This window comes from Ailuropoda melanoleuca, chromosome X, assembly GCF_002007445.2.
Source record: "Ailuropoda melanoleuca isolate Jingjing chromosome X, ASM200744v2, whole genome shotgun sequence".
NCBI classification, from domain to species: domain Eukaryota; kingdom Metazoa; phylum Chordata; class Mammalia; order Carnivora; family Ursidae; genus Ailuropoda; species Ailuropoda melanoleuca.
In genome coordinates, this window is record NC_048238.1 from 54425329 (window position 1) to 54448726 (window position 23398).

At 36.4% G+C, this 23398-nt stretch overlaps 1 long non-coding RNA gene across 1 annotated transcript in view; it reads left to right on the forward strand.

Annotated features, from left to right (window-relative positions):
• The window catches only part of LOC117797412, an 86585-nt gene extending 64593 nt beyond the window's left edge, over positions 1-21992 (forward strand). Inside the window, exon 5 of the long non-coding RNA XR_004622354.1 lies at positions 21738-21992. This is a non-coding gene — a long non-coding RNA (uncharacterized LOC117797412). The remainder of the gene's footprint in view (positions 1-21737) is intronic.
• The last annotated feature ends 1406 nt before the right edge of the window (positions 21993-23398 follow it).

Below are 23398 nucleotides of genomic sequence, written 5' to 3' on the forward strand. Positions count from 1 at the left end.
TGTGTGGGGAGGGACACAGGGAGAGGGAGAGAGAGAATCTCCAGCAGACTCCCTGCTGAGTCTGGAGCCTGACATGGGACTGGATCCCACAACCCTGAGACCATGATCTGAGCCAAAATCAAAAGTCAGACGCTTAACCCAGTGAGGCACCCAGGTGCCCCTCTTCTTTTAGCTCTCTAAAGATGTTTTTCTACCATTTCTGTTCTCCATGGTTTCTGATGAGAAGTTTGCAGTAGTTTGAATCATTGATAATCCATCTGAACTGTGTTGCTTTTTGTAGCTGCTCTCAAATTTTTTTATTTTTGGTTTTTAGCAGTTTGCTGAAAGTGATATTTCTGGGTGTGTTTTTCTTTCAGTTTATCTTGTTTAGATTTGTTGAGGTAGTTGAATATGTGGATTTATCTTTCATCAAATTTGGGAAGTTTTCCAGTAATATTCCTACAAACATTTTTTCTGTACAACTTTTTTCTCCTTCTGGTACTCTGATGACTTGTATGCTAGACATTTTAATATTGCTTCATAGGTTCTGAGACTGTTTTGTTTCAACCTTTTTGTTGTTGTTCTGTTGCTTAGATTGGGTAATTTCTATTGATCTGTCTTCAAATTTCTTTTTCAGATGACTTCTTTTTTCTTGTCTCCATTCTGCTATTGAGATCTCAGGTGAATTTTTTAAAAAGATTTGTTTGTTTATTTTAAGCGTTCCTGGGTGGCTCAGTCGGTTAAGCAACTGCCTTCTACTCAGGTCATGATCCCATGGGATCGAATCCTGCACTGGGCTCCTCGCTCAGTGGGAACCTGCTTCTCCCTTTCCCTCTGCCTGCTGTTCCCCTCTGCTTGTGTGCTTGCTTGCTGTCAAATAAATAAATAAATAATCTTTTTAAAAAATAAAGATTTATTTATTTGAGAGAGAGCATGAGTGCACAAGTTGGGGGAGAGGGGCAGAGGGAGAGAATCTTTAAGTCGACTCCCTGCCGAGCAGGGAGCCCACATGGGGCTCAATCCCACGACCCATGAGATTTGTGACCTGAGCTGAAACCAAGAGTAGACGCTCAACCAACTGAGCCATCCAGGTGCCCCCTCAAGTGAATTTTTTTATAGTCAGTCCTATTCCCATCCTCTGTTGTATGTTACTACTGACCTCTATGTAAAATTAGCCTTTCTTTGATATTTCATATAAACGAAATTATAGAATATTCATGATAGTTTGACCTCCAGGTTTATCCTGGTGGTAGCATGTATTTGTATATTTTTTTTAGAGCTGAATATTATTCAGTATTTTAGATACACCACATTTTTGTTTCACAATTCAGCACTTGACAGAAAGTTGACTTATATTCCTTTTATTTCCTTTGGCAGTTATTAATAAATGTTGCTATGAAAATTGATGTGCATGTCCTTGTGTGTTTCCATTTCTCTTGAATGGAATAGCTGGGTCATAGGGTAAATATTTATTTAGTTCTTAAAGAAACTGCCATATGGTTTTCCAAAGTGGCTATACTATTTTACATTGCCACCAGCAATATATGAAGGTTAACATTTCTCTACATCTTCATCATTTGTTATTGTATTTTTGATTATAGCCAATTTAGTTAGTGTGAAGTGGTATTTCATTATGGCTTTATTTTATATTTCCTTAATTAAGATCTAATGAGATTAGGCATTTTTTCATTTACTTATTGCTCATTCATATGATTTGGTGGAATATCATTTAAATCTTTTCTCCATTTCTAATTTTTTCTTTTTGCATTATAAGAGTTCTTTATATATACATATATGTATTTTGAACACAAATCCTATATCAAAATTAATGATGTACAAATATTTTCTTCACTATGTAACTTGTCTTTTCATTTTCTGTAGTGTCTGTCTGAAACACTAAATTTTTATATTTTGTTGAGGTCCAGTTTATCAGTTATCAGTTCTTTTTTTTTTTTTTTTAAAGATTTTATTTATTTATTTGACAGAGAGAGAGACAGCCAGCAAGAGAGGGAACACAAGCAGGGGGAGTGGGAGAGGAAGAAGCAGGCTCCCAGCGGAGGAGCCTGATGTGGGGCTCGATCCCAGAACGCCGGGATCATGCCCTGAGCCAAAGGCAGAGGCTTAATGCCTGAGCCACCCAGGCGCCCCTAAAAGTTATTTTCTGTATCTACTCTTTCATCAATTTTATATTACCTTGATTATTGTAGCTTTAAAGTAAGTTTTAAAATCTGATAACAAAAGACCTACTACATTGTTTTTCAAAAGTATTTTGGGGGGGCGCCTGGGTGGCACAGCGGTTAAGCGTCTGCCTTCGGCTCAGGGCGTGATCCTGGCGTTATGGGATCGAGCCCCACATCAGGCTCCTCTGCTATGAGCCTGCTTCTTCCTCTCCCACTCCCCCTGCTTGTGTTCCCTCTCTTGCTGGCTCTCTCTATCTCTGTCAAATAAATAAATAAAATCTTAAAAAAAAAAAAGTATTTTGAGTATTCTGTATGCCTTGAACTTGTGATCAGCTTCCTTTTTTTTTTTTTTTAAAGATTTTATTTATTTATTGAGAGAGAGCATGAGCAGGGGGAGGGGCAGAAAGAGAGGGAGAAGCAGACTCCACGCTGCACAGGGAACCTCATACAGGGCTCAATCCCAGGACCCTGGGATCATGACCTGAGCCGAAGGCAGACACCCAACTGACTGAGCCACCCAGGTGCCCCCCGTTTTTTGTTTTTGTTTTTGTTTTTCAATACAAAAAAAGCCTGCTGGAATTTCAGTGTGGATTTCATTGACTTTAAAGATCAGTTTGGTGAGTGTTGTCTGTATAATAATATTGCATCTTCCAGTCCATGAACATAGATTTCCATATATTTTTTTTTGTATTTCTCCAAGCAGTGTTTTGTAGTGTTTAATATGTAAATTGTTTTGTTTTTTATTTTGTGAAATTTATTTTATTTTATTTTATTTTTATTTGACAGAGAGAGAGGGCCAGCAAGAGAGGGAACACAAGCAGGGGGAGTGGGAGAGGAAGAAGCAGGCCCCCAGTGGAAGAGCCTGACGTGGGGCTCAAACCCAGAACACTGGGATCACACCCTGAGTTGAAGGCAGATGCTTAACCACTGCGCTACCCAGGCGCCCCTGTGAAATTTATTCTTACATGTTTTATTCTTTTTGATGCTATTCAGAATGGAGTTCTCTTAATTCCATTTTTGGATATTTTATTGCTAGTAAAGAAATAAAATTGATTTTGGGGCTTTTACATTTTTAAATTTATTTTTAATTTTTTTATTTGAATATAGTTGACCCACAATGTTACATTAGTTTCAGGTGTACAACATAGTGATTGAACAACTCTAAACATTTTGCTGTGCTCACTACCAAGTATAGGTGCCATCTGTCTCTATACAATGCTATTATAATGTCTTTGACTATGTTCCTTTATTTTTTATTTTTTAATTTTTATTTAATTTTTATTTGAATTCTTGTTAGTTAACATGCAGTGCAGTATTGGTTTCAGGAGTAGAATCCATTGATTCATCACTTAAGTACGCCACCCAGTGCTCATCATAACAAGTGCCCTTCTCGATACCCATCACTCATCTAGCCCCTCCCCCACCCACCTCCCTCCGTTACCCCTCAGTTTGTTCTCTATTGTTAAGAGATTCTTAGGGTTTGTTTCCCCCTTTTTTCCGCCTCCTATATGTTCATCTGTTTTGTTTCTTAAATTCCACAGTGCATGAAATCATATGGTATTTGTCTTTCTCTGTCTTACTTCGCTTAGCATAATACAGTCTAGCTCCATCCACATTGTTGCAAATGGTAACTTTTCATACTTTTTGATGGCTAAGTAATATTCCATTTTATATATACATCACATCTTTTCTATCCATTCATCAGTCTGTTGACATTTGGGCTCTTTCCATAGTTTTGCTATTGTAGATAATGCTGTTATAAACATCCGGGTGCATTACCCCTTTGAATCAGTATTTTTGTATCCTTTGGGTAAATACCTAGTAGCTCAATTGCTGGATTGTGGGTAATTCTATTTTTTTCTTAAAGATTTTATTTATTTATTTGAGAAAGAGAATGAGAGAGAGAGAGCGCAGAAGCACGGGGGGAGAGGGAGAGGGAGAAGCAGACTCCTCCCCGCTGAGCAGGGAGCCGATGTGGGATTGATTCCAGGACCTTAGGATCATGAATGGAGCTGAAGGCAGAGGCTTAACTGACTGAGCCACCCAGGTGCCTGGGTAGTTCTATTTTAAAATTTTTGAGGAACCCCTCATACTGGTTTCCAGAGTGGCTGCACCAGTTTGCATTCCCTCCAACAGTGCAGGAGGGTTCCCCTTTCTCTACATCCTCACCAATACCTGTTGTTTCGTGTGTTAATTTTAGCCATTCTGACAGGTGTCAGGTGGTATGTCATTGTGGTTTTGATTTGTACTTCCCTGATGATGAGTAATGTTGAACATATTTTCGTGTGTCTTGTTAGCCATCTGGATGTCTTCTTTGGAAAAGTATCTATTCATGTCTTCTGTCCATTTCTTAACTGGATTATTATTACTATTTTTTGGGGGGTGTTGAGCTTGATAAGCTCTTTATATATTTTGCATATTAACCCCTTATCAGACATGTCATTTGCAAATATCTTTTTCCATTCTGTAGCTGCCTTTTAGTTTTATTGTTTCTGTCATTGACTATATTCCCTTTACTCTGCCTTTTATTCTCATGACTTTCATTCCATAACTAGAAGCCTGTATCTCCCACTCCCCTTCACCCATTTTGCCTATCCCCCCTCCCCTCTGGCACTCCCCAACCTTATGGCAACCATCAGTTTGTTTTCTGTATTTATAGGTTCGATTCTGTTTTTTGTTTATTCATTTGTTTTTCAGATTCCACATATGAGTGAAATCATATGGTATTTGTCTTTCTCAGTCTGACTTATTTTACTTAGCATAACACCCTTAAGGTCCATCCATATTGTTGCAAATGGCAAGATCTCATCCTTTTTTTTATGGCTGATTAATATTCCATTCTGTCTGTCTATCTATCTATCTATCTATCTATCTATCTCATCTTCCTTATGCACTCGTCTATTAGTGGATACTTGAATTCCTTCCATATCTTGGCTATTGTAAATAATGCTGCAGTAAACACAGGGATGCACACATCTTTTTGAATTAGTGTTTTCATTTTCTTTGGGTAAATACTTAGTAGTGGGATTATTGGATCATATGGTATTTTATCTTCAAAATTTTGAGGAACCTCCATACTATTTTCCACAGTGGCTGTACCAGTTGACATTCCTACCAGTATACACGAGGTTTCCTTTTTCTCCACATCCTTTTTTGTCTCTTTGATTTTAGCCATTCTAACAGGTGTTGAGTTTGATAAGTTCTTTATAGATCTTGGATACTAGCCGTTTACCTGATAATGCATTTGCAAATATCTTCTCCCATTCTGTAGGTTCTCTAAATGTGAGCCCTGAAACCATAAAACTCCCTTAAACTCAGCTCCCCGCTGAGTAAGGAGCCCCGTGTGGGACTTGATCCCAGGACCTATGATCATGACCTGAGCCAAAGGCAGACACTTAACTGACTGAGCTACCCAGGCGTCCCTGAACCCTTTTAAAAAAAATATCAGAAGCTACCAGAACTTACTCTACAAGAAATAAAAATGAGTATTTTTATCACTCTTAGGAAATTAAATTGAGGCACATACTTCTAACAAAGAAAATTTCCTAACCATAATTGTTTCATTGATGGATGCTTCTAAATATTTAAGGAAGACATAATAGCAATTTTTAAAAAAGATTTTTTATTTATTTGACAGAGACAGCAAGAGAGGGAATACAAGCACGGGGAGTGGGAGAGGGAGAAGCAGGCTTCCTGCCTAGCAGGGAGCCCAATGCAGGGCTCGAACCCAGGACCCCAGGATCATGACCTGAACCGAAGGCAGACACTTAACCGACTGAGCCACCCAGGCTCCCCAAGGAATCCACTCTTAGAGTTGGAAAAATTAACTCTGAATGGATCCCAAGCATTTTATGGTAAATTTAAAAGGCAAATCTGAAGTTCTAGAAGATAATGTAGGAGAAAACCTAGATGACCTTAGGTATGCCAGTAACTTTTTAGATAAAACACCAAAGGCATGGTCTTTGAAAGAAATACTTGATAAGCTGGACTTTATTAAAAATTTCTGCTTTGTGAAATACAATGTCAAGAGAATGAGAAGACAGGCCACAGATTGGGAGAACATATTTGCAGAAGACCTATTTGGTAAAGGACTGTCAATCCAGAATATACAGAGAGTTCTTAAAACTTAACAATAAGAAAATAATCCAGTTTTTTAAGTGGGCCAAAGACCTTAACAGACACCTCACCAAAGAAAATATATACAGATACGATGTAAACATAAGAAAAGGGAAATGTAAATTTAAACATCAATGAGCTACCTCTGCACACCTATCAAAATGGCCACATTCTGAAAAACTGACAATATCATGCACTGGTAAGAATGTGGAATATCAGTAACTCTCCTTCATTGCTGGTAGAGATTCAAAATGGTTCTTACAAAAGCACGCATACTCTTACCATACAATCCAGCAATCCTGCTCTTTGGTATTTACCCAGAAAGTTGAGAACTTATGTCTACAGTCTGCACATGAATGTTTATAGCAGCTTTATTCATGACTGCCCAGATGGAAATAACAAAGATGTCCTTTAGTAGGTGAATGGATGAGTAAGTCGTGGTACATCCAGACCATGAAATATTATTCAGTGCTAAAAAGATGATCTATGAAGGCATGAAAAGACATGGAGGAGCTCTGAGTACATATTATAAAGTAAAAGAAGCCAATCTGAAAAGGCTACATAATAGTTCCAACTATATGACAGAAGGGGAATACTGTGAAGAAAACTGAAGGATCACTGGTTGTCAGGGGTTAAGAAGGAGTGGGATGAATATGTATAGCACAGGTTTTTTAGGGCAATGAAAATACTCTCTCTTAATGATAGATATGTTATTATACATTTTATGTAGCCATAGAATATACAACACCAAGTGTGAACCATTAAGTAACCTGGGGATTTGGGGTGATTCTATGGTAGGGTGCGTTTATCAGTTGTTACAAATGTACCACTCTGTTGGGATATGTTGATAATGGGGGAGGATATGCATGGGGACAGCATGTATATGAGAAATATCTGTACCTTCCCCTCAATTTTTCTGTGAACCTGAATCAGAAAAAAAACATCTTATTTTTAATAAGTGACAGGAGTAGTCAGTGAACGTGATATGCATTAGTTATTTACATAATTTTTGGAAGGAACATAACAGGGCATCTTTTTACTTTACCCATTTACTCAGTTTCTACATCATTGTAACTGAAATTTGGTGTTAGTTTCAAACGTATTATTTAAGGCATGGTAACAAATCTGTGAATATTAGAACTGTGCAAAGAGAATACTGTTTGGAAAGTAAAAACATAGCGAAAGATATACTGAGTATGTGTGCTGAAAAGTACAAAGCACTGCCCAAATAACTGAAGCAACAAATTATTCATGGGTTGAAAGCTCAGTATTGTTTATTCTCCCAAATAGATTTATATGGATTTAATACTATCCTAATTAAGATTAGGTATTTTTCTAGATATTGACAAAATGATTATAAAATTTATATGGAAAGTCATCATCACTGAACGAGCCAAAATCTCAAAGTAGAACTGTTGAAGAAAACACAATTTAGGGGCTCCTGGGTGGCTCAGTTGGTTAAGCGTCTGCCTTCAGCTCAGGTCATGATCCCAGGGTCCTGGGATGGAGCCCCACGTTGGGTTCCTGCTCAGTGGGGAGTCTACTTATCCTTCTCCCTTTCTCCATCCCCCTTCCTTGTACTTTCTCTCTCTCTCAAGTGAATATATAAAATCTTAAAAAGAAGAAAACACAATTCATAATTTCAAATCTTAGTATACAGATCTAAGTCATGACATCAGTGTGTTTTTTGTCTAAGGATATAGAGCCGTCAGTTAATGGAACAGAAGGCAATTCACAAGTTGACTTGTACAGATACGGTCCATAGATATTTTACAGAGGTTTGAAGTTGATGTAATGAAAGTTGTTATTGCAACAAATAATGCCGGTATTGACTGGCTATCTATATAGTAGAAAGTCAACCTTGACAAAATTAACCTAGAAAAAATTAATGCACATTATAAAAAATTAACTCATTTTACTAAATGTAAAAGTAAATAAATCTGTGGTGCTTTTACAATAAAACAGGAAATCTTTCTTTCCATAGGTTAGGCAGTGAATTCTTCAGTAGGACACCCAAAAGCATTATCATCAAAATGAAAATGAAAAAATAATAAGCCACAGAGTCGGAGAGTATATTTGCAATACATTTATCTGATAAATATCTATCTAGAATATATGAAATACTTCTAAAACTCAACAGCATTAAAAGCTGCAACCCACTTATTTGTTATTTAAAAAAATATTTGTTTATTTTAGAGGGAGAACACGAGTGGGGGTGGGGAGAGGGAGAGAATCTCAAGCAGACTCCCTGCTGAGTGCAGAGCCCACTCAGACTTGATCTGACCTGAGATCGTAACCTGAGCCAAAACCAAGTCGGATGCTTAACCGACTGAGCCACCCAGGTGCCCCACCAGCCCACTTTTTAAAACACACGTAAGCACAATAGATGCATATAAAGCACTTGACAGAATCCAACTCCTCTTCATGTTACAAACATTTCGCAAACTAGGAGTAGAAGGTAATTTTCTCACCCAGTTAATGGCTATTTAGGAATAACCTGAAGCTAAGAAACTTAATGTTAAGTGACTGAGTACTTTCCCCTTGAGATCAGGAACAAGACAAAAATGTCTGTTCTCACTACTACTTTTTGACATTATACTAGAAATTCAGTCTATTTATGGCAAGAAAAACATTGCAACTAGACTGGAAAGGAAGAAGAACTATATGCACGTATGAAATGATCTTGTATGTAGAAAATCCTAGGTAACCCATATAAAATTAGATCTAATAAATGATTTTAGAAAGTTTGCAGGGTATAAGAAAAATGTGGGAAAATAAGTTGTATTTCTGTACAGTAGCAATGAAGAATCTGAAAGTGAAACTGAGAAAATTCCCTTTACAATAGTATCCAGAAGAATAAAATACTTAGGCATAAATTGAACAAAAGAATCGTGTAAGGCTTTTACACTGAAAACCAGGAAAACCACATTACAAGAAACTTGAGAAGTAAACAAATTGACAGACATCTTGTTCATGAATTGGAAGAATTAGTAATGTTAAGGTGGTGTCATGGGTTTAATTATGTACCCCTAAAAGATACATTAACTAACCTCTGTTTCCTATGAATTTGACCTTAGTTGGAAATAGGGGCTTTGCAGATGTCATTAAGTTAATATGAGGTCATACTAGAGTAGGTTGGGGCTTTAATCCAACGCGACTTGTGCCCCTATGAGAAGAGGAGAGGACACAGAGATACAGGGAAAATGGCATGTGATTACAAAGGCAGAAATTGGAGTAAAGTTTCTACAAGATTAGGAGCACTAAGGATTGCTAGCTACACCAGAAGCTTAGAGAAATATGGAATGTTTTCTCCCCTAAAGCCTTCAAAAGAAGCAAGGCTATGAATATTTTGATTTCAGACTTCTAGTCTCCAGAACTGTGGAAGAACCAGTTTTTCTTATTTTAAACTTTCCAGTTGGTAGTTTGTTAGGCAGCTCTAGGAAAAGAATACAATTGGCACTGCTCCCCAAATTGATCCTGAGATTTAGTGCAGTCTCATGTCAGTGTTTCAGCTGGCATTTTTGTGGAAATTGGCAAGCTGATTCTAAAATTCCCATGGATATACGGATACAGAATAGACAAAGCAATCTTGAAAAAGGACTACAATGGAGAACATTTTTTTTAATCTTAAAATTTAGTACAAAAATCCAGTAATTAAGAATAGCAATATTGTGAGGATAGACATACAGGTTACATAGGCATATGGAAGTATGGAATTGAGAGTTGACAAATACACTCATATATATATGATTAATTGATTCCTGACAAGGGTGTCAATACAGTGCAGTGGAGAACAATAATCTTTTCAACAAATAATGTTGGGACAAGTGGATATCCCCATTCCAAATGAATGAAGTTGGTCCAGAGACTTAACATTGCAAAAATGATGACAACATGAATCAAAGACCTAAATTTAAGAGCTGAAATTACCAAACTCTTAAAAACAGTTGTACACCTTCATGACCTTGGATTTGATATGACGTATATAAAGCACAGGCAGTCAAAGACAAAATACATAAAATTAATCAAAATCAGTAACCTTTATGCTTGAAGAGACACTGTCAAGAAAGTGAAATTATAATAAAAAGAGTAAAGTACTGATACTTGGTACGGTATGGATGAATTTGAAAATATGCAAGTGACAGAAGCCAAACACAAAATGCCATTTATTATGTGATAGAGAACACATAAGGAGTAGTTTTCAGGGACTTGAAGGAGTGATAAGTGGGTAGTAAAAAGGGTTAATTTTGTGGTATATGAATTAATGTCACAATAAAATAAATGTACAGAAGATAGAAATAGCTTTTTATTAAAGATAAAATGCATAAGCAAATAGAAAAATACTTAGCATTCATTTGTCATTAAGGGAATGTCAGTTAAATTTACTGTAATATCACTAAACATCTAGAATGGTTGAGTAAGAGAAACCAACATGTCCAAGTGCTGCTAAAGATAAAGAATAAATGGGGCTCCTGGATGGCACAGTGGTTAAGCATCTGCCTTCCGCCCAGGTCCTACTTCTGCCTCTCTGGCTTCCCTTGCTTGTGTTCCCTCTGTTGCTGTCTCTCTCTGTCAAATAAATCTTTAAAAAAGGTGCACTTCGTAAAAGCAGTTTGTCAGTTTCTTATAAAATTAAACCTACATCTATTGTATGGCCAAGCAGTTACTTTTGTAGGTATTTATCCAAGTTGAAATAATAACCTGTGTTCTAACATAGAACTGCTTAGTAGTGTCATGTACCATCACAACATAGTACCTTTTTTTCATCAGCCCAAACTGGGAAGAACTTGAATGACCCTGAACAGGGTATTGAATGAATAAAATATGCTGCCTCCATATAATGTAATACTAAGCAATAATACATAATGAACTATGATACATGAGCAGTATAGTTGAATTTCAAATGGATTTTGGTAGGTGAAGGAATCTATATTGAAAATGCCTACATACATACAGATGATGTTTTGGTAAAAGCCAAGTATAATAACACAGAAGAAATTGATGTTTTCCTGAGGTTAAGTATGAAATGAGAGTAGACAAAGAAGTTATTTGTTGGTTATGGAAGTTTTTGCTTGGTGCTGTTTAGATGCATTTTTAAAATAATAAAAGTATGCAGTAAGGAAAGGATTTATTTGAGAGGCAGCCAAATGAGGAGATGGGCGCAAGCCTCAAATCTGCCTCCCCAAAGAGGGAGAGAACAAGTTTTTTATAATCATAAGGGTTGAGATTACGTATATATTGATGAAATGGTTGGGGAAACTTGTGACTATTCATGAGGAAAGATGGAACATGCTCATTGAGCAAGCACATGGAACATACATTCCATGATCACTTTGCGGTGGAGATTTACCATGAGAATAAGGCAAACTTCAACCCCTGATAGTGAGGAGGTTATCTCATGAGACGAGGAAAAAAGGAACTCTGTGCCTGCACTCAGAACTCGTACAAACTAGATGGAATCTTGGGCTCCTTATCTTAGGTAAGGAATGTAGGACTTTGTTCACAGGCTGGAACCGTTATCAGTTGACTTTGAGTCCAGGCTTCTGCAGAGACAGCTAGTGAATTTGTTATTGGGGTCTGAAAAGACACAATGACTGATGAGAGGAAAACAGTTCTCTGAAACACAAACTTAAAATTTTCTGCTAGTTTCAGCCTCATTAACACCTGTAGAGTTAAGACAGTTTAAGACAGGGGCGCCTGGGTGGCTTAGGTGCTAAGCGTCTGCCTTCTGCCTTCGGCTCAGGTTATGATCCCAGGGTCCTGGGATTGAGCCCTGCTTCGGGCTCCCTGCTCGGCGGGAAGCCTGCTTCTCCCTCTCACACTCCCCTTGCTTGTGTTTCCTCTCTCTCTGTCTCTTTCTGTCAAATAAATAAATAAAATCTTAAAAAAAAAAAAAGACAGTTTAAGCCAGAATCAGCAGAGTTAAAGAGTAAAAAATCAACACATAAAATCAGTTGCATTTTTTTAGCTAATCATAGCCTGAAAAAAAATTAAGGAAATAATTTCATGCATACAAAAGAAAATACCTAGGAATAAATTTAACCTGGAAGGTAAAATACATGTTCAGTGAAAACTGCAAAACTTGCTGGAATAGGGGTGCCTGGGTGGCTCAAGTCGGTTGAGCGTCTGACTCTTGATCTCAGCTCAGGTCTTGATCTCACGGTTGTGAGTTCGAGCCCAATGTTGGGCTCTGGTGGTCGTGGAGCCTCCTTAAAAAAAAAAAATTTACTGGAATAAATTAGAGAACATGTAAATAAACGGGAAAACGTCCTGGGTTCATGTATTGTAATATAATGTTCTTAAGATGTCAGTGCCACCCATAGTTAAATCTACAGATTCAGTTCAGTACCTTTCAAAATCTGAACAGCCTTTTATGCAGAAGTGAAAAAGCTAATCCACAAATTCATTTAGAGTTGCTAGGGAATAAAGTCAGAGGAGTCAAGTTTTTATTTCAAAGCTTAGTAGAATAGAGCTGGATTATAATTGAGGTTCCAGAAATAAATCCATATATCTGTATCCAGTTCATTATTGATGAGGGTCCCAAGATGATTTACAGGAATGAACAGTCCCTTCAACAAATAGTGCTTAGACAACCTGATGTCAGCATGCAAAGAAATGAAGTTGGACCCCTACATTACATCCTCTACAAAACTCAGAATGCATCAACATTCCAAATACAAGAGCTAAATCTCTAGAACTTTTAGTAGAAAACAGGAATAAATCTTCATGACCTTGGATTTGATGATGGTATCTTAATTGTGATTCCTAAAACAGAAGTAAAAAGAGACATAATATATTCAATTTTATCAGAATTTAATGCATCAAGAGACATTACCAAGAAAGTAAAAAGACAATATGCAGAAGATGAGAAAATATTTACAAACCATATACTAAATAAGGGTCTTGTATCAAAACTGTGTTACGTATTTTTAAAAAACCTGCTTACATCTCAACAACAAATTGACAACTCAAAAAATGGTCAACACTTGGGGGCACCTGGGTGACTCGGTCGTTAACTCTCAGCCTTTGGCTCAGGTCATAATCCTGGGGTCCTGGGATTCAGCCCCATGTTGAGCTTCCTACTCAGTGGGGTGTCTCTCTCTCCCTCTCTCTCTGCCCCTCCCCCCACTTGTGCCGTCTGTCTCTCAAATCTTTAAAAAGATAAAAACGGGCAACATGTTGAGAAGACATTTTTTCAAAGTAAATGGACAAAAAATACATGGAAGATTCTTCATATGAGACGTAAATGAAGTGCAAATCAGAGCCACAATGAGATCATTTCACATCTACTGGTTTGTAATTTTAAAAACATGAAAAATAATAAGTGTTGGCCAAAATGTGCATAAATCGAAACCTGTCTACATAACTGCTATTTAAAATGTTTCAGCTGCTATAGAATCAAGTGCAAATGTCCAAAATAACAAAATTTTCGTATATGCATAAAAGGGAATATTATTTGGTCGTGAAAAGTCATGAATTAGTGATACATGCTATAGTGTAGATGAAGTTAAAAAACATTACGCTAAGTGAATGAAACTGGACACAAAAGGTCACGTTTTATAATTCCATACATATTGACAATTCCTTTGAAAAAGAATTTTGATTGGTGGCTGCCAGGACCTGGGAGGAGAGGGAGTGTGGAGAAACTGTTTAATGACTATAGTGTTTTACTTTTGAGTGGGGTAAACATTTTGCAACTAGATTGTGTTAATGTGCTTTAATGCTACTAAGTTGTTTACTTTAAAATTGTTCCTTTAATGTTACATGGATTTCACATTAGGAAATTATGTTTTAAAGTATAATCTGCCAAAAAGAACAGCCTAGTACCACATGGTTTCACTGGTGAGTTCTTTCAGATGTTAAAGAAGAATTAACACCTCTCTTCAACCTCTCTCAGAAAATAGAATTGAGAGACACTTTAACTCATTTTGAGACATTTCCGTGATACTAATGTCAGACGGACACAAAGACAAAACCTATAGGTCAGTGTACCTTACGACTGTAAATGCCAAAAACCTTAATAAAGTACAGGTAAACCAAATGTAGCAACGCGTTAAAAGGATTATGTCCCATGAACAAAATGGGATTTTTTCCAGAATTTCAAAGATGGTTCAACATATGTAAATTAATTTTATGCACCACATTAATAGTGAAGGAAAATAACCACATTATAATTTGTTTCAGATTAACCATTAGACAAAATCCACACCCTTTCATGATATACAAAGCTGTACAAACTAGGAATAGAATGGAATTTCCTCAATAAGATTTGAGATGCATTTATGAAAAACAGCTAACATACTTAATGGGAAAAGTCTGTTGTCCCTTGATTACCACAAATAAAACTAGGATGCCACTTGTAAATAGCTTTGTGCTAGAAGTTCTAGCCAGAAGAGTCAGGCAAGAAAAAACAATAAAATTGGAATGGGGAAAGTAAAACTCTGTATTCTCAGATGACCTGATCTTACATGTAGAGAGTCCTAAATAATCTGCATGAAAAACAGAGCTTATAAGAAATTCAGTAAAGTTTCAGAGCATATGCAAGATACACAAAAATCGGTTGTATTTTTATACACTGGCAATGTACAATGCAAAAAGGAAAATAAGGGAACAATTCCATTTGCAATATTACCATAGAGAATGAAATAGGTGGGGTACATTTATTCAAGTAGGTGGAGGCTTATAAATTTATAAAAACTTTGTTGAAAGAAAATTAAGTGGAAAGATATCCTGTGTTCATTTACTGGAAAGCGTAATTTAGCATGGTGTATGTAAGTCCTTAAAGTGATACAGATGTAATGCAATCCTCATCAAAATCTCAACTCTTTTACAGAAATGGAAAAGCTGACCCTAAAATAGCTACAGAATAGCAGAGAACCCTGAATAGCCTAAAAGGTCTTACAACAAATTTAGATGATTGACACTTCCTTTTTTTCAAACCTTACAACAAAAGTATAGTAATCTGAACAGTGTGGTATTTGTATAAGGATAGACATACAGGCCAAAGGAATAGAAATAAAAGTCCAGAAATACTCCCATACATCTATGGCTAATTGATTTTTAGAAGACTGCCAAGAGCATTCAGTTATGAAAGAATAATGTCTTCAGCAGATGGTCCTTCAGCAACTGGAGAGCAACTTAGTAAACAATGTTGTTGGACCTTTACCTCATACCCTTTACAAAAATTAACTTGAAATCAGAATATAAGAGCTAATACTCTAAAAATATTAATAAAAAATATAGTTAAATTTTCCTGACCTGTAATTTGGTAGTTGATTCTTAGGTATAACCCTGAAAATAAAACCGTGAAAAGATAAAATAGATTAATTGGACTTTATCAAACTTACAAACCATAGTGCACCATAGAACACTGTCAGGAAAGTGAAAAGACAGCCCTCAAAGTAGGAGAAAATACTTGGAAAATACATATTTGAGAAAATAGTAGCTTGCAGAATATAGAAAGAACATTTCCAATTAAAAATCAGAAACAAAACCCAATTTATTAATGCACCGAGAGCTTAAATAAGACATTTCTCAAAGTTGATATACCAGCAGCCATTAGTACATGAAAATCTTTAACATTACTTTTTATTTGAGAAATTCAGTTGAGAATAGATGAGCTAACACTTCATTCTCAATACTATGGGTATTACATGAAAAATGAGAAATAGTAAATATTGGCAAGGATGTGGAGAAATTGGCATTTTTGTTCTTTGCTGTGGGGAGCTGTCAAATGGTGAGGCTGCTGTGGAGAACAGGATGGTGGTTCCTCAATATAGAGATTATTCGGGGTTCCTCACAATAAGTATGTTCTTGCTCCCCTTTATCCATTTTACTCATCCCTCCACCCATCTTCCCTCTGGCAAACAGCAGTTCTCTTTAAGAGTCTCTTTTTTTCTTTGTTTATTTGTTTTGTTTCTTAAATTCCACATATGAGTGAAATCATATAGTATTTGTCTGTCTAAGGTCACTTAGCATTTTACTCCCTAGGTCCATCAGTGTTGTTGCAGATGGCAAGATCTCTCTCTCTCTCTCTCTCTTTTTTTTTTTATGGCTGAGTAATGTATAAAATTGTATACCTGAAACTAATACTGTGAGTGTTATAGTCAATAAAAATAAATAACCTTATATAGTACTTGGTACTAAGAAGTAAAAAAAAGAATTAAATATAAAATTTCAGTGACCCAGCAATTCCACACCAAGTTATATCCCTAAGTTAAAGGAATATCCATTTTTAAATAAAATTTTTGTGTGCAGTTGTGTATAGTCACACTATTCACCATAGTTGAAAGGTGGAAACTACTCCAGTATTCATGAGATGATGAAAGTGGTATATCCAACTTACACTGTCAGTGGGAATGCAAGGTGGTACAGTCACTCTGGAAAACAGTATGGAGGTTCCTCAAGAAGTTAAAAATAGAGCTGCCTATGATCCAGCAATTGCACTACTAGGTATTTACCCCCAAAGATACAGATGTAGTGAAAAGAAGAGGCACCTGCACCCCAGTGTTCATAGCAGCAGTGTCCACAACAGCCAAACTGTAGAAGGAGCCAAGGTGTCATTCAACAGAGGAATGGGTAAAGAAGATTTGGTGTGTGTATACACACACACACACACACACACACACACACACACACACACACGTACATACATATAATGGAATATTACTCAGCCATCAGAAAGGATGAATAATTACCATTAACATCAATGTGTATGGAACTGGAGGGTATTATGCTAAGTGAAATAAGCCAGTCAGAAAGACAATTATATGGTTTCACTCATGTGTGGAATATAAGAAATAGTGCTGGGGATCATAGGGGAAAGGAGGGAAAACTGAATGGGAAGTAATTAGGGAGAGAAACCTTGAGAGACTCTTGACTCTGGGAAGCAAACAGGGTCGCAGAAGGAGAAGTGGGTCAGGGGATGGGGTAACCGGTGATGGGCATTAAGGAGGACACGTGTTGTGATGAGCACCGGGTGTCATATGCAACTGATGAATCATGGAACACTACATCAAAAACTAATGATGTACTATATGTTGTCTAATTAAAGTGGTATATCCAAAAAATGCAATATTATTCAACTTTATAGTTGAATGAATTATGGATACACAGTATAACATGATATTCCTATTAATCATTATGATAAGTGAATGAAAACAGACATATAAGGCCCTAATTCCTTTTACGTGAAATATGAAGAGGTAAATCCGTAGAAGCAAAGCAGATTAGTGGTCGTCAACAAGTATGGGTATGGGGAATGGAGAATGACTGCTTAAGTCTTGGGTTTTCTGCTCCTTATTAAAATATAGATTTAACCATGGTGATGGTGCACAAGTTGTAAATGTACTAAAAGCCGCGGAATTGTACTATTTAAAATTATTAAAATGGTCACAGCATAGGGAATATAGTCAATAGTATTGTAATAGCATTGTATAGTGACAGATGGTAGCTACACTTATGGTGAGCATAGCATAATGTACAGAGTTGAATCACTTTGTTCTACACCTGAAACCAATGTAACATTGTGTGTTAACTAAAAAATTTTAAGTAAAAAAACAGATGTTCTCTGTTTTATATGAATGTGAAAGTGTACAACAGAGAAAATATTGAGTGTGGGCACTAGTATTAGTACAAGAAAATAGAAAAATACTGCAAATTGTAAAAGTAATGTAAATTACAGTGAGTCTTGCAAACCACCTACCAGTCATTCATTACTCATTACCATGCAAGATAAAAAGCATTAACATAGCATTGTATTTGGTCCATATTCACTTCAGTTGATACATGTGCAGTCTTCTCTATCTATTGCTTATATAATTATTAAAAATTCTGTAGTATCTGGATTGCTTAGGTTATTTTCTTCCCACTGTGGTGAGATTTTTAAAGTTATCTAGAAGTTTAGTTATATCTACCGTCTTTTTAGTAAGGGAGGAAATTTATTAGCAAGTTCAAGTTAATTTTAAGTAATGCCAGTTTTTTAAGTTATAGGACAAATTGTAAAATTTGACGATATAATGGAATTGAATAATTAGGAAAATGAAGCATTGTCAGGTATGCTGCAATAAGTAAGTACTGTGGTATATAAATGTTACTGGACAGCAGTAGTTTCAAGAGTGAAATATGAAAGATTTATTCCAAAAAGTTGGGGAAAAAAAAAGTGCAAGCTCTGTCCTTTACTTATTGAGACACCTTAGTGTACCTCTTGATCTGGGGATTGTGAATTTGAGCCCCAAGTTGGGCATAGAACTTACATTAAAATAAACAAAAGTAATGTAGTCCTTTAAAAAAAAAAAAGAAAAAGAAGTTCAAAAGAAAAGTTTGCTTTACTAAAGAAGGAATTCATTTCTAGTTTGGGAATCTAAAACACCTATCTAATGCCCCCCTCCTTAAACTTTAAAATGGGAATTTGATTAATTTCTTGGATAAAGATAAAAGCTTTGAAGGAATAAAGTATCAAAGAATTGACAATGATAATAAAATTGAGGCATTTCCATTTTTTTAAAAAAGATTTTATTTATTTGACAGAGAGAGCCAGCCAGCTAGAGAGGGTACACAAGCAGGGGGAGTGGGAGAGGAAGAAGCAGGCTCCCAGTGGAGGAGCCTGACGCGGGCCTCTATTCCCAGAACGCTGGGATCACGCTCACGCCTTGAGCCGAAGGCAGATGCTTAACGACTGAGCTACTCAGGCGCCCCAAGGCATTTCCATTTGTTAAATGGCAGTGTAAGGATTTTGTGAATCTACTCTTCAGGGAAACAAATATAGCTGGTGAAGATGAGCAAAATTTACGACAGTTTAACACCTCTTGAAATTGTAATAGCCTACAGCAAATGAAAAAAATTTTGAGAATTGTACTAAAACTGAATAAAAATAAGACTTTATGGCATTTGAACCACCACTCAGTCCTCCCATCTCAATTCAGCAAGACAATGACCACTCTAAGCATTTGCAGTGAGGAATACAGGGATCCCTCTCTTTTAGCTAACAATTGAGGCCTATAGTCCAGAATGGAGTGATGCTTAAATTCCTTATCCTCACAGCTCAGTTTTGTAGATCCTAACTTGCAGGCAATTGTAGCTGATAGGAGAGGACTTCTGTTCTCCCAACCCAGACACAGAGCAGAAGCTCTTCCTCAGACATGATAATGTTCTTATCCTCGCCCCAAGTTGTTTGGACCATTGATGTACCATACCAGGTGAGGCAAGTTGAGAACAGGCTAATCCCTATAAATTTGGGCTGTTACTTTGAGCAAAGGTAGTCACCGCCACCACCGCCCTGCTACACACAGCTCAGTGGATCTGGATGATAAATGTTGCTGAGTAGAACAGGCAGAACATGAGCAACAGAGTTCTAAAGCCTTTCCTGATGAAATTTTATTTAAAAGAGCAGGGGGACGTTCAAGCCTATGGGCAATCTTAAAAAATGATAATTCAGTGGTAAGCGATTAGCTGGTAGTTTAATGAGAGCAACTTGCTAAACTAGTCCAGCTAATTTGCCACAGAAAACCAGGTAAAGAGTTATGAACAGCATTCCTGACTACAAAACAAAGACTGGCATGATAAACTGCCCCTGCAAATGGACCAAGTTTAATTGGATTAGAATATACAGTAAGATATGCCTCCAGAGCATTGTTATAGGTGATAGGAAAATTAACTTAAAATTAGTGTACACTAGCAGCTCAGTGTGTTCAAGAATAGAGAGAAATTGTGCACTGCCATCCTAGGATAATGACATTTCTAGGACTGTGTCCTCTGAGGAGCAATATCATAGGCTCCCATCATATCATGGGAGAAACAGACTTCACTAAAAGTCCAGTCAATCACTTAACATATTAAAAATTTGAACAGTGACTACCAGCCCTGGATTCATCTTGTGGTTAACTAGCCAGCATTTCTACCATATATCATTTATAATGCCTGCTTTTGAGCTGAAAAAATCTTGAGACTTGCTAAGAAAGAAGAAAATGTCACCATATAGCAAAAGAGGTTGGCAACAGAACCCACATTTAAAGGTCCACATATCAGACTTAGAAGATAAATATTTTAAATCAGCAATTATAGATATATTCAAAGATCTAGAGGAAACCATGCTTTAAAAAGTACAGGTATGAAGATAGTGTCTCATCAAATAGTATCAATAAATAAGTAGAAATTGTAGAAAGAGCCGTAGGAGCAATCTGGAGTTGAAAAGTATAGGTAGGTTGAAAACAAAAATCACTAGAGTGTTTCAACAGTAATATGAATTGTCAGAATAAGCAATCAGTGGGCTTGAACACAGATTGACAGACATACAATTTAAAGAATACAGGAAAAAGGAAGAAAGCAGTTTCATAGAAATGTGGGATGCCATTGTGCATACCGACATATGTTTAATGCCAGTGCTAGAAATAGAGGGAGAAAGATGGAAATGACATTTGAAGAAGTAATGTCTGAAAACTTACAATGTTTTATGAAAAATATTAGCCTAAACATCCAAAGGAAGTAATATTTGGAGACAAATGTAAACAAAAACAACATGCCAAAAATTATAGGATGCAACTCCAAGGGAGAAGATTATAACAATAAATTCCTACATTAATAAAAAAAGAAATCTCAAATAACCTAACTCTATACCTTAAAAAATTAGACAAAGAACAAACTAAGACTTGAGTTCAAAGAAGGAAGGACTGGCGCCTGGGTGGCTCAGTTGTTAAGTGTCTGCCTTTGACTCAGGTCGTGATCCCAGAGTCCTGGGATAGAGCCCCGTGTCAGGCTCCTCCACTGGGAGCCTGCTTCTTCCTCTCCCACTCCCCCTGCCTGTGTTCCTTCTCTCGCTGGCTGTCTCTCTCTCCGTCAAATAAATAAAATCTTAAAAAACAAAAACAAAAACAAGGGAGGACATAATAAAGAGCAGATATAAATAAAATAGAGACCACAAAGGTAACAAAAATCAATGAAACTAAGAGCTTTTTTAAAAGAAAAAAATGGCGAACTAGATACTCTAACCAAGAAAAAAAGAGAGGTGAAGACTCAATAAATAAAAGAGGAGTCATTACAATCGATACCACAAAAGTACAAGGATCATAAGTGGCTACTATAAACAATTATATGCCAACAAATTGGATAACCTAGGAAAAATGTATAAATTACTTCTGGCTTTGGTCTGAGGGCATCACTAGTACAGAACTGTAAATGAGCATAGACAGAAAATCTCAGAGAACCCTTATCTTTCTGGCCAGTTGACTGGCTATTGGGTACTTGTAAGCTGAAGTATACAGGAAGTATTTTTATTCATATTTATTCTCCATCCCCATCTCTTTCCCTTCTTTCTGGCCTCCTTCCTGGATTTTCCCTAAGGACAGCTACAGTTCTGGAATTGCATGATGGTGATGGCAGGTGATGGCAACATGCAAAAGGGGACCTTGTAAATTGAAGAGTGCGTAGAATTCCTATTAATTCTCTTTATTTTTTGCTTTTCCCAAGGGTGACTCCATTTGTGCAGATCTCCATGGCAACAAATGTGGCTTAATACCAGAGAAAGCATGCATCTAGTCTACTTTGGAGTGAGAAAAAGAAGCCCTTTGGAGCTGGAGAATAGGGTAATTTTAGAGATGAGAGAGCTGAAGAAGGGGATCTCCTTATTTTGTATATGAACTGAGGGTTTTTTAAGCTCATTTTCAATGTGAACATGTATGGGATAGTCCAAAATAAAGCAGAGATAGCTTTTGGAATTTATAATATGAAGCCCCACCCATGTTACAGACGGAACTCAGAGAATCATATGTGAGGTAGACCCAAATCATCATGGTAAAGACTGAAAACTAGATATTGGAAGCACTTCTCATAAAAAGGGAGATAGAAGTTGTGGTCTGAACCTAACTGAACTGATTGCCTTTTTAAAAAGGCATTCACACATACATTGTCCAGCAGATTTTTAAAGAGGTCAGATTCTTAAACCATAATACACAAAATCCCCAACAATCCAAAAATACAAAGAACCAGGGAAATAGGTGATGATGAATAGATGCCAGGCACAGGATATTACAGATTTTGGAATTATAGAGATTTTAAAGCAACCATTATTACTATATTCCATGATACTTCAGCTCTCTCAAGATGAATTAAAAAATAGAAGTTCTTAGCTTAGAAAATAAAACTTTAAAAGAACCAGGTGGACTTTATTAAACTGAAAAATACGTCTAAAATTTGTTGTAAAAAAAATGAATGAGTTCAGTAGCAGATTTAAGGTGACAGATGATCGGTGAACCTCAAAATTAGGAACTATCAAATTTGAAAAACATTTTGAAAAAAATTCGGGTTTCAAGAATCTATGTGACAATTTCAAAACGTTCAATATTTGTATGATTGGAGTACCAAAAGGAGAGGAGAAAGAGATTGGCATAGAAAAAATATTTGAGGAAAGTTCCTACCAAAAATCACTGTATTACATGTAGGATAACTAATTTTGAATGACTATATTTCTTCAGATACTATAGAGTCCACAAGACAGGACAACATCTTAAGGTGCTGAAAGTAAAGAATCAATCCAGAATTCCATAACAAGCAAAAATATCTTTTAAAATGAGTTCAACATAAGTTACTCTCAGATGAAGGAAAAACTGGAGATTTTTTTCATCATGGAAATGCTCTAAAAGAAATGATAATAAATATTCTTCAGATAATGATACCAGAGAGAAACTTGGTACTTCAGGGATAAAATTTGAGCAACAGTAGTGGTAAATATCTGGGCAAATAGGATAACTTTTTCTACTAATTCCTTTTATGTGTACATGACTCTTAGAAACAAAATTATAATGTCTGAGGGGGAATTTCAATATATTTATATGCAAAATGTATAAAAATTACCACATAATATAGGTGGTCTGAGATAACTTCAGCGGAGAGCAGGTTTTTTAGTTGTTTTGTTTTTTAAAGTATCCAAATAATAATGTTTCTTTTTGGGGCAGAGGTTGGAATGTTTGAAACCTTTTAAAGCGTATAGATTACCCATTTTGGGAGAACAGTCCAACAAACCTTTTTTGTCAGATGACGTTAAAGCCTTGTTTGTCAGATGACATTAGTATTTTTAAGAATGCAGAAAACCTGGCCCCAGGGTTATCCATCTTTGCTTAAAAATGTTGCAG